At 37.2% G+C, this 11,129-nt stretch overlaps 1 pseudogene; it reads right to left on the bottom strand.

Annotated features, from left to right (window-relative positions):
- Positions 1-4,076: 4,076 nt before the first annotated feature.
- On the bottom strand, positions 4,077-6,132 carry LOC138166491 (glycylpeptide N-tetradecanoyltransferase 1 pseudogene; annotated as a pseudogene).
- Between the last annotated feature and the right edge of the window lie 4,997 nt (positions 6,133-11,129).

Raw genomic sequence — 11,129 nt, 5'->3', positions numbered from 1 at the left:
TATTTTTATGTCAAGGATTCCCTATATCTCTTCTGAGGTCCAGGCCAGTATACTCTAGATCTGTCCCCCAGCAGCCCAGAGTACTTCTCTACCTAACTGTCCCAGTTTCGTTTTGCTTTGTTTTGTTTTGTTTTGTTTTGTTTTGTTTTTATAAATTTGGCTCTGGATTCTCCCTTATCTCATAACAAATTAGTTATCAGGTCCTTTGGATTCTTCTTCTTCTTCAATATCTCTTGCACCTTTCCTTTCCTTTCTATTTCCTATCTAACACAAGCCTTCTATAACATGGACATGGAATATCACAATGATGTCTTAGAATATCTTCTTGTCTCCACTCTCTCCCTGCTCAAAGCTATATTTTAAATGTTGCCAGAACAACCTTTTTAATGCATAGACTTTGTCAAGACACTCTTCTACCTAAAAGTATTTAATGGCTCCTTATTTCCTTTAAATAAGCTCAAACTCCTCTGTTAGACTTTCAAATACTTTTTTTCAGTCTGATGTATATTTACCTTCCATAGCCTATGGTCCAGTCAAACTGAATTATTCTCTTCTCCCTTCAACTCTCTTATACCCTCCTTTATTCTTATATTTGTTCAAACTCTTATTCACATATTTAATATTTTTCTTCCCCTCTTCATTCATTATATCCCTTCTCTCCTTTAAAGTTTAGCTCAGTTACCACTTCTTCCCTTAACCTTTCACCCATTAACATCCTTCTCCCTCAGATTTCAGATAGCACTTTAGGTATAGATCTTTAATATGCTTACCATATAAAATTTTGTATTCCAGTGAACCATGCTTATTAATCATCTTCCACCACCAACATCACCACCTAGTAGATAACATCTTGCAATTATTATCTCAATTGATCCTTATAACAATTCTGGAAATTATCCCTATTTTTCAGATTAGGAAACTAAGGCAAACAGGTTAAGTGACTTGCCCAGTGTGACATGGCTAGTAAGTATCTGAGGCTGGAAAACTCAGGTCTTCCTAACTCCAGACATCCTTTCTCTTTAACCACTTTTCAACCTAGCTGGAGTGTTTAAATTTTAATGAAAGAGATTCAGCTTAGAAACATAGAAGAACTTTTTAAAAAGACATTTAGATATTGGCACAGGTGGCAAAAGATTTTATGAAATGTTTGTGGACTTAAAGGAAACCAGGAAAGCAGTAGCTGGAATGGAAGGGAAAAAGCATTCCATCCAGGGAACACAGCCAGAAAGAAGGCCTGGAGATAGAGGGTCTTATTCCATGAAACAGCCATGTCACTGTATTGAAGAATATGTGTTGGTGAGTGAAGTAAAAGAAGAATGGAAAGGTAGGAGGAGGCTATGTTTTGAAGGGTTTTTAATACAAAATACATCATTTTGTACTTGATCCTGGAGGCAATAAAGAACCAGTCTGGGCTTCAATTTCCTTGCTTTTAATATGAAGGTGTTTTGGTCTGTTTTTTAAAATAAGTTTCCTTTTATCTTTGACATTCTATGATTTATTATTATATATTTTAACTATAATTTCTAAGAGTCAAATATGTGAAATTCATTCTTAATGCCTTACGAAAGGAACAGTCAGAGAAGCATCCATAGAAACATTTATGAATATCAATTTCTCTTTGCTAAGAATATTTTACAAAGAAAACTCATATTGTGAAGGAATGATATCTAAAAAAATAAAATTAAGAGGTGAGAGAGTAATATATTGGGAGAAGAAGAAAGGGAGTGATAGAATACGGTAAATTATATCATATAAAAGAGGTAAGAGAAAACTGTTACAATGGAGGGGAAGAGCAGGAAGGTGAAAGGGAATGGGTCAGCCTTACTCTCATTGAATTTGGCTTAAGGAGGGAATAACATACACACTCAATTGGGTATCTTACCCTACAGGAAAGTAGGGAGGAAGGAGATAAGAGGGGGAATGATAGAAGGGAGGATAGATTGGGGGAGAGGGTAGTTAGAAGCAAACACTTTTGAAAAGGGACAGGGTCAAAGTAGAAAATAGAATAAGTGGGGGGCAGGATAGGATGGAAGGAAATATAATCTTTTACAATATAACTACTGTGGAAATGTTTTGTATAACTACACATGTACGACCTATATTGAATTGCTTGTCTTCCCAGTGCAAGTGAGTGAGGAGGGAAGAAGGGAAAGAATCTGGAAAGTAAAGTTTTAAAAACAAAATTGTTTTTTTACATGCAACTGGGAAATAAGATATACAGGCACTGGGGTATAGAAATCCATCTTGCCCTACCAGAAAGTTGTGGGGGGCAGGGTAAGGGGGGGGGAAGGGGAAGATATGAGAGAACAGATCGGGGGAAAGGGTATTCACTAGGTTCACTATCTTCAGGGTGGGGCATAGGAGAGAGATGGGGAGAAAATTTGTAACTCAAAATCTTGTGGAAATGAATGTTGAAAACTAAAAATAAATAAATAAATTGGGGGGGGGAGGAAACTCATATTGATATGTAAGTGGAAATATCACTTATGAAGCCTTCCTGGGGAAATATATCTTATACTAGCTTGTATATATTTGCATTAGTTTTAGTCATCACCTTTTCTTTCTGAATTAAGAATAATAACTTAGCATGAGTGACTTCATTTTGTTTTAAGCTTCCATTTTGGATTGTTATTTTTCTGCACTGTCAGTTTTCAATAATAACATAAACATCTGTGTAGTGTAGTTTGGTAGATAGCATAAACATACATGTGTATGTGTGTTCCCAAACAACTAATAAACATGTGTGTACTCTAAAATAGGAGAGACCACCAAAAATTATTGTAAACAATTTGAAATCCTTTCATCATAACACAAAAATAACCAACCAAATTGTGCTGTAAATACAATAAGAATTTAGCCAAGGGCATGTAACAAGTAAATATGATTGCTAGAACTATAAGAAACTCATTCTAGACACCAGCCTTCATTCTGCCACTGGATTGGCAGTAGGACAGAATCTTGTATTTCTGTTACTCAAAGATTTGAGCATTCCATGTTTTGTAGAAATTGATTGATGGAGACTCACCAGAATGCTACCTTGGAGGGAGATATGGCCTCTTTTTAGGCAGAGAGGAAACTTTGTTGTAAATACTGATATAAACTATGCTTATCAGAACCTTTATTACTTTTATTAGGAATAAAAATAACTAGTATTTATATAGTGCTTTAAAGTTTTCTAGGTCCTTTACACATATTATCTCATTGTATTCTTACAACCCTGTGAGGAAGTTACTATTATAATCTCCATTTTCCAAATGAGGAAACTGCTATATTCAGAGGTAAAGTGATGTGCTCAAGGGAATGCAGGATTTGAACTCAGGTCTTCCTGACACCAGGTTCAGCTTTCTATCCACTGAACCATCTGTTAGGAATCGGATTTGTGGTTTGTTCCTAAAGGGGTTGATTTTTATATTATTTAATAAATATTGATGTGATTATACCTGCATTAATGAGTATAAGTCTGATTTAATGTTTTCATCATACTAGTCAGCACATATAATAGTAAATTTACCAACTATGTACAATGAATTACATCTTTCAGATACATATGTGTAGTGATTAACTACATTGACAACGATTGACAATGTGATTAACAAAGCAAAACTTTTTAATTGGACAAAACATGCTGGTTCTTCTCTGTAATGAGCATTTTTTTTTTCACCAAAGTTGACTAGATGTGAAATATTACCCTTCTGAAAAGTGAGATGTTTTTAGCTATAAAAATAACATTAGCATCATACAAAGATAATGATCACAGGAAAATATTCCTCAGAGAAGGGTTTTCAAAAAGAAAGTAGACATGAACTCTGAATTGTAATCTCAAAATGAATATATCTAACAACCCAAGTGGTTGTGTATCTCACCCCTGGTTCTTATTATAACTAGGTCTCTTTCCTTAGGATCCTATTTCTATTGATGATACTATAATTTTTCTAGTCAGGCTCAAACTCTGGGGTCAACTTTGACTGCTTTCTCCTTCATACATTAATACCATAAGGTTAATACGCTACATCTGTATGATGCTTTTTCAGTGTACTTTCATATATATATCATGTCAATCAGTTGATAAATATTTATTACATGCCTACTATCAAAAGCAGTCCAACCTTATCTGTTCCCATATTGGGATGCTTCCAGTCCAATAGTAAACATAATAGTGCCAGTTGCCATCCCTAATTACAAACTTAAGCTTCTCCAAGAAGGTTTTATTTTCTGTGAGATCCAGACCCTTGAATACATCAAATCCTTTCAGTTTGGTGAGGACCAGGGCACTACCCACAAGGTCTAGAAGTGGGTGTGAATGTTGTAAAAGCAAGAAGCAGCTTTCAAGCTCTTGTAAATCAGGTGGTTCACAGTGTTGCAAGGCAGAGTCTGGAAGCTTAAAAAGTCTATCACCTCACCATTTGCCTTCTCTACTACAAGATATCAATGACATTCTTCTAAGAGAAGAGCCATTGTTCTTCCTCTTCCTGGCTCAAGATAGGGGTTAGAACTACTTTAGGTATTTGGTCAGGAATTGGTGGACCACTGGAATGTCTGTGCTGTGTGCTACAACCCAGATATTTTTGGAGTTTCAACTGGCCAGTATAGCTTCATGATGTGCTGAATAGTCATGTTCCTGCTCAAAGGTGAGAATGGCGCTTCAGTCAACATTCATAGGAATATACACTGGTACCTGCAAGGACCAAAAAGTTTGGGTAGTACTACCCCAGCAGTGTAAACAAGCTGGAAGATCCCCTCCAAGTAAACCCTTGTGATATCTCTAATCAGCAATGGTGCCACTTACATGGAATGCAATTTCTTGTAGATGCAAATCGAGCTGATCTCTACCATTGTCTTCTCTGTGTCATAGATATGGATGCCTGTGGTGATGGCACTGATGAAGTTCACCTTCACAAGTTGACCCTAATGTTCTAGTGGTCCATTGTTTTTCTCTTTCCTCTTTTATTACTCCTTTTTTGGATCCACTATTATTAAACTCTCCCTGTTATAGATATTTTTCTCCTCATTCTTACAGTTGCTGCAATGCTCACAATCATTGATGTTCCCTTCCATCAACTGTGGCATCTGAAGCAGCAGCAGTAGTGGTTTCCCTATTGTCTCACTCTCATCACCCATCTTTAGTTGTCTACCACTTACCATTATTATGACTCAGCCATTTACCTGTTATCATTACCAAACTCTTAGATTTTAGCTTTCTAAAAATGATCAACTTAGATATCTCATTTTTTATGAAGCTATGTCTTTTTTTATTATTCAGCTGTTTCAGTTCATGCCCAACTCTTCATGCTCCCATTTGGGGTTTTCTTAGCAGAAATATTGGAGTGCTTTGCTATTTTCTTCTCCAGGTCATTTTACATATGAGGAAACTGAGGCAGAATTAAGTAGCTTACTCAGGGTCACACAGTTAGTAAGTGTCTGAAGCCACATTTGAAGTCTTCCTGACTCCAGGACCAGCAAGTACTCTATCCACTGTGCCACATAGCTACCCCTAGCAATGTCTTTAATCATACTTACAGCAGTAATAACTAACATTTACATAGCAATTCAAGTCTCACAGTGTTTTTACACATATTATCTCATATGATAGGAACAATAACCCTGCAAGATAGATGCTACTATTATCTTCATTACATAGATGAGAACTGAGGCCAAGAGAGGTTAAGAAACTTTCTCAGTATCACACAACTTATAAAGATCTAAGACAGAATGCAGGCTCAGTCCTACTTGACTCTAAGTCCAACTTATTTAACATTATAAACCTTGTATTATTTATCCACATTCTAAAAGTTAAAGTAAATTGTAGATGACAAACACATGGCCCACAGGCAGCAATGCAGTCAGTTTAATTCCAAGTGTAGCCCAAACCATAGTAAAATTGAATCGAGAAATTTTTAACAAAATAAATAAAAGTATAACAAAACACAGATAATGTTAACATGCGTTTTTCTTCAATATACAGGAGGGATCCATTTCTTGAGTTTGACACCATATACAATCAAAGTTTAGGTTTTATTACTTGAAATTTATGCTGTTGCCATTTTACATTTTTTTTTTTGCTTTTTGGAGAGCAATTGAGGTTAAGTGACTTGCCCAAGGTCACAAGGCTAGTTTTTTGTGTGTTAAGTGTTTGAGGCCAGATTTTAACTCAGGTCCTCCTGACTCTAGGGCTGGTGCTCTAGTCACTGCACCACCTAGCTGCCCCTACACTCCCTTCTTTAAAGGTCTTGTGTCAAGTTTATGAAGTCATGAGTGTATTTCTTTTAAAGGTAAGTAACACATGTTGGCTTTAATCCAGAGAAGAAGGAAAAAATTACGATTAGCAATGTTAGAAAACTGTGTAGGGATATCAAGAAAAGCAGAAGGAAAAAAAATGTTTGATCTCATGAGAAAGGACGACATGGCCATAGGCCAAGAATTCTGCAGGCCTCCCTATCCTGTTCCTAGAGATTCCACCTTCTAAAAGGTGAAAAAGAGATGAATAAACGTGACAGTTGATGTAAAAATATTGCATAACCTTCCATGAATGAACTAGAAAGAATTCTTGTCCTCCTTCTTGTCCCTGTTAAATATTCTCTCTCCAGACCCAAATAATTTTTCCATCTTGGCTGTTTTAATATATAAGCCAAGTAGAAAAATAACTATAATGGAATAGTAAAGAATAAAAAGGAAAAAAAATCTTTCCTCCATGACCAATAAGCATTTACCAGGAAGGCTAATGTTTCAATGGTCTGCTCATAGCTTTTTTATGGGTACATTAAACCTGTTTAATGACACATTAGTAATAGCAGATGAAGTGCAAAAAAACAGTGAGTAAAAGAAAGGCTGGTCACACTGGTTCACACTCCATGCACAACTAGGAATATATTAGAAGAGGGGACAGTTATAACAGCTATGGGAAAAGAAATATTGCACATGCCTTTCACATGTACAGTGTACTCTATGATGCCATCAGTATCTAAGGAGCCTGATGTGGATAGCAGGACAATGGGAATGACAAAATAAGACAAGATTGCATTTCTTGGTAGTTTGCAAACTACCAAATTATAGCTCAACAGCCAACTGTGGTTGTACAAAGGTACTAATATATATGTTAATTTTGAGAAAGTGTAAAGAACAAATAAGAATTCCAGAAATTACTGGAATGACCTGAGTTCTAGAAAGACACATAAAAGAGGAAAGTGGGTTGGAATTTGAAGCATTAGAAGATAGTTCTCTGGACAGGAATGATCAAGAGGTTTTTGGAATGAGGAAGGAACCTTTCACAAACAAAAGTAAAATAATCAGAAAGCATGTGAGCGAGATATTAGTAGGATTGTAGAGATTACAGGTCAAATTGTAACAAAAGTTAAGGACTGTTAAGCAAAGAGTTTGGTTAAACTAGCAAAAAGTCAACAAGTCTCTCACCATAAAATTTAATTCACATGAGCAAAAGCTGGAGATAGGAGATAAGTGAATAGAGTGCCAAGCCTGGAATAAGTAATAATAACATCATCATGAGTTCAAGTCCAGCCTCAGACACTTCCTAGCTGGGAAAGTTACTTAACCCTGGTTGCCTCAATTTCCTCATCTGTAAAATAAGGTGTACAAGGAAATGGCAAACCACTCTAGTATCTTTGCCAAGAAAAACCTAAATGGAGCCATGAAGAGTTGGACACACAAAAAAATGACTGAATAATAAGAAAAACAAAAATCAGAGACACTCTTAAGGTTCAGGGCAATGAAGAATTCTAAACTAAGAAACAAAGTAAACAAAGAAAGAAAAATTGTCAGGACAGGGGTAAAAGAAGGATGTCCATTGTAATTGCTTCAATTTTCTAGAATAATAGAAATGCAATTTCAAAAAGACAAGAAAAATTAATTGAGAGAATATATATAGGTTAAAAAAAGAAAATTATCATTTTTGCATAAGATAAAATGGTTTACTTACAGAACCCGAGTCAGCTAAAAATGACTGAAACAATTAATAACTTCAGCAAATGTGTAGGACATAGTCATGCACCAATTAGTGGGATTAATGAATACTGTGAAGTAGGTGCATGTATTATGTTTCACACTATTCAAAATTATAATTATGTAAAGTATAGTAGTTGGTTCCAGCCCAATGGAAATACATAGTGAGAATGCAAATCTTTGCAGCAAGTTTCTCTAATAAAGATATCCTTGTGAAAATATGTAAGGAACTGATTCAAATTTATAATGAGTCATTCCCTAAATGATAAATGGTCTGATTTAAAGAGGTAGTTCAGAAGAAAACAAAGCCAGGCTATCTATAGCCATAAGAAAGATGCTTTGAAACACTATTAATTAGAGAAATTAATATTAAAGCAATTCTGAGAAGCTACTTAACACCCATCAGAGTGGCAAAGAAGCCCCCCAAAAACTACAAATAAATGATAAATATTGAAGGGGCTACAGGAAAAAAATGAATAGTTAAAACATTCTGGAAAGAAATTTGGAATTATACACAAAAAATTACTAAACAAAGTATGTCTTTTGATACCAATGTAAAGCATGTTTTTAAAAAAGAGATTAGGGTGGAGCCAAGATGGCGGAGTAGAAGCACAACCTTCCAGAAGCTCCGGCTTCCACCCTCCCCAATACATATAAAAAGGGGACTCTAAACAAACTTTGGAGCTGCAGAACCCACAAAATGACACAGAGGAGCTAACTTCCCGCTGAGGACAGACCGGCAGGCCGGCAGGAATCCAGCACAGTGCTCTAGGAGCCAAGCCCAGCTCCACGCTGAGGCTTTAGCCCCAGGGCAGGCCTAACCAGCCATTGACCAGAGGGACTCCAGATCAGCAGCAGCTGTGGCCGTTTCCAGATTTATCAACACATAGACACAAAGGACAAAGTGAGAGGTCAGTACAGTCTGGACTTTGGGACCAGTGAGTGGGAATGCATGGCTTTTACCCCCAGGGCGAGAAGCCATTGAGATGCCAGCACAGCCAGCCAGTGACATGTGGCAGCTTCAGCTCCTGGGCTGCAGAGTGTAGGGGGACCAAGCACCAGTCTGAGGGGTAATCACTCTTGCTTTAACCTGCTTGGATCTGGATTGCAGTCTAGGGTGGAGGTTCTGGGGTGTGTGTCCACCTTGCCAGAGCATGTGGAGACCTCAGGAGAGGGCACCCATCTAATACCTCCAGCAGCTGAGAAAACCCCAGTGTTTGGGACGAAAGCTCCCCTGTCTGGTGGCAGAGACCTACTGTGGCAAAAAGCCCATAAGTCAAGTAATTGAGTGGCAAAATGAGCAGGCAAAGGAAACAAAGCAGACAGAAGATTCCAACAATACACTCCTATTTTGGGATCAAAAAGGGGCAAAGCATGGAACAGGAGGAAAGCGGTGAAGTCAGAATTCCTACACCAAAAGCTTCAAAGGAAAATACAAGCTGATTACAGGCCATAGAGGACCTTAAGAAAGATTTTGAAAACCAAATAAGAGAAGTGGAGGAAAAATTGGGAAGAGAAATGAGAACAATGCAAGAAAATTATGAAATGAGAGTCAACAGCCTGACTGAGAAAAATCATACCTTAAAAAACAGACTGACTCAAATGGCAAAGGAGACCCAAAAAGGCAATGAGGAGAAAAATGCCTTAAAAAGCTGAATTTGCCTGATGGAAAAAGAATCTCAAAAGCTCAATGAGGAGAATCATTACTTCAGAATTAGATTGGAGCAAATGGAAGCTAATGACTTTATGAGAAATCAAGATGCTGTTAAACAGATCCAAACAAATGAAAGAATACAAGGCAATGTGAAATATCTCATGGGAAAAACCACTGACATGGAAAATAGATTGAGGAGAGATAATTTAAAAATTATTGGACTGCCTGAAAGCTATGACCAAAGTAAGAACCTAGAAATCATCCTCCAGGAAGTTCTCAAGGAAAACTGCCCTGATGTTTTAGTACCAGAGGGCAAAATAGAGGTTGAAAGAATCCACCAATCACCTCCTGAAAAAGATCCCAAAAAGAAAACTCCTAGGAATATTATAGCCAGGTTCCAGAATTCCCAGATTAAGGAGAGAATATTACAAGCAGCCAGGAAGAAACTATTTGAATATTGTGGAAACACAATCAGGATAACCCAGGATCTGGCAGCTTCTACACTGAGGGATCAAAGGGCTTGGAATATGATATTCTGGAGGGCAAAGGAGCTGGGATTAAAACCAAGAGTCACCTACCCAGCAAAACTGAGTATCATGTTTCAGGGGAAAATATGGTAATTCAGTGGAATAGAGGACTTTCAAGCATTCTTGCTGAAAAAGCCAGAGTTGAATAGAAAATTTGACATTCAGATACAAGAAGCTAGAGAAGCATGAGAAGGTAAACAGGGAAAAGGAATCATAAGTAACTTATCAAAGTTGAACCATTAACATTCCTACATGGAAAAACAATAATTGTAACTTATGAAACTTTTCTCAGTAGTTGAAGGGATTAGGAATATATATGTTTTTTTTTCCATATGAGGGTATATGGGCATATGAATACATATGGGAATGTGTGTATATATGTTTACAGGTATACATAGATAGAGGGCACAGGTCCAATTTAACAGGAAGGAATGATACTTAAAAGGTGAAATTAAGAGGTGAGAGGAATATAATGAGAGGAGATGGGGAGAGACAGATTGGGGTAAACTATCTCATACAGAAGAGGCAAGGGAAAATGGTTACAATGGAGGGGAAGAATAGGAAGGCAAAAGGGAATGGGTCAACCTTATTCCCATTGAATTTGGCTTGAGGAGGGAGTGAAATACACATTAAATAGGGTATCTCACCCTCCAGGAGAATAGGGAGGGAAGGGGATGAGAGGGGGGGATGATAGAAGGGAGGGTAGGCTTGGGGGGGGAGGGAGGTTGGAAGCACTCACTTTTGATAGTACACGGGTTCAAAGTGGAGAGTAGAATGGGTGGGAGGTGGGATAGGAGAGAGGAAAGTGTTATCAGTCTTTTACAATGTATCTACTATGTTATTGTTTTGCATTAGCCACAAATGTGCAACCTATACTGAACTGTGTATCTTCCCAGTAGGGATGGGTGACGGGGAAGGAGGGGAATGAATCTAGAATTGAAAGTTTTGAAATCAAATATTCAAATATGTATATATATATATATATATATGAGTGT

This window comes from Petaurus breviceps, unplaced genomic scaffold, assembly GCF_028583685.1.
Source record: "Petaurus breviceps papuanus isolate PSGF00001 unplaced genomic scaffold, PetGlider_PUasm1.0 224, whole genome shotgun sequence".
NCBI classification, from domain to species: domain Eukaryota; kingdom Metazoa; phylum Chordata; class Mammalia; order Diprotodontia; family Petauridae; genus Petaurus; species Petaurus breviceps.
This window is presented reverse-complemented; position numbering and strand designations above follow the sequence as displayed.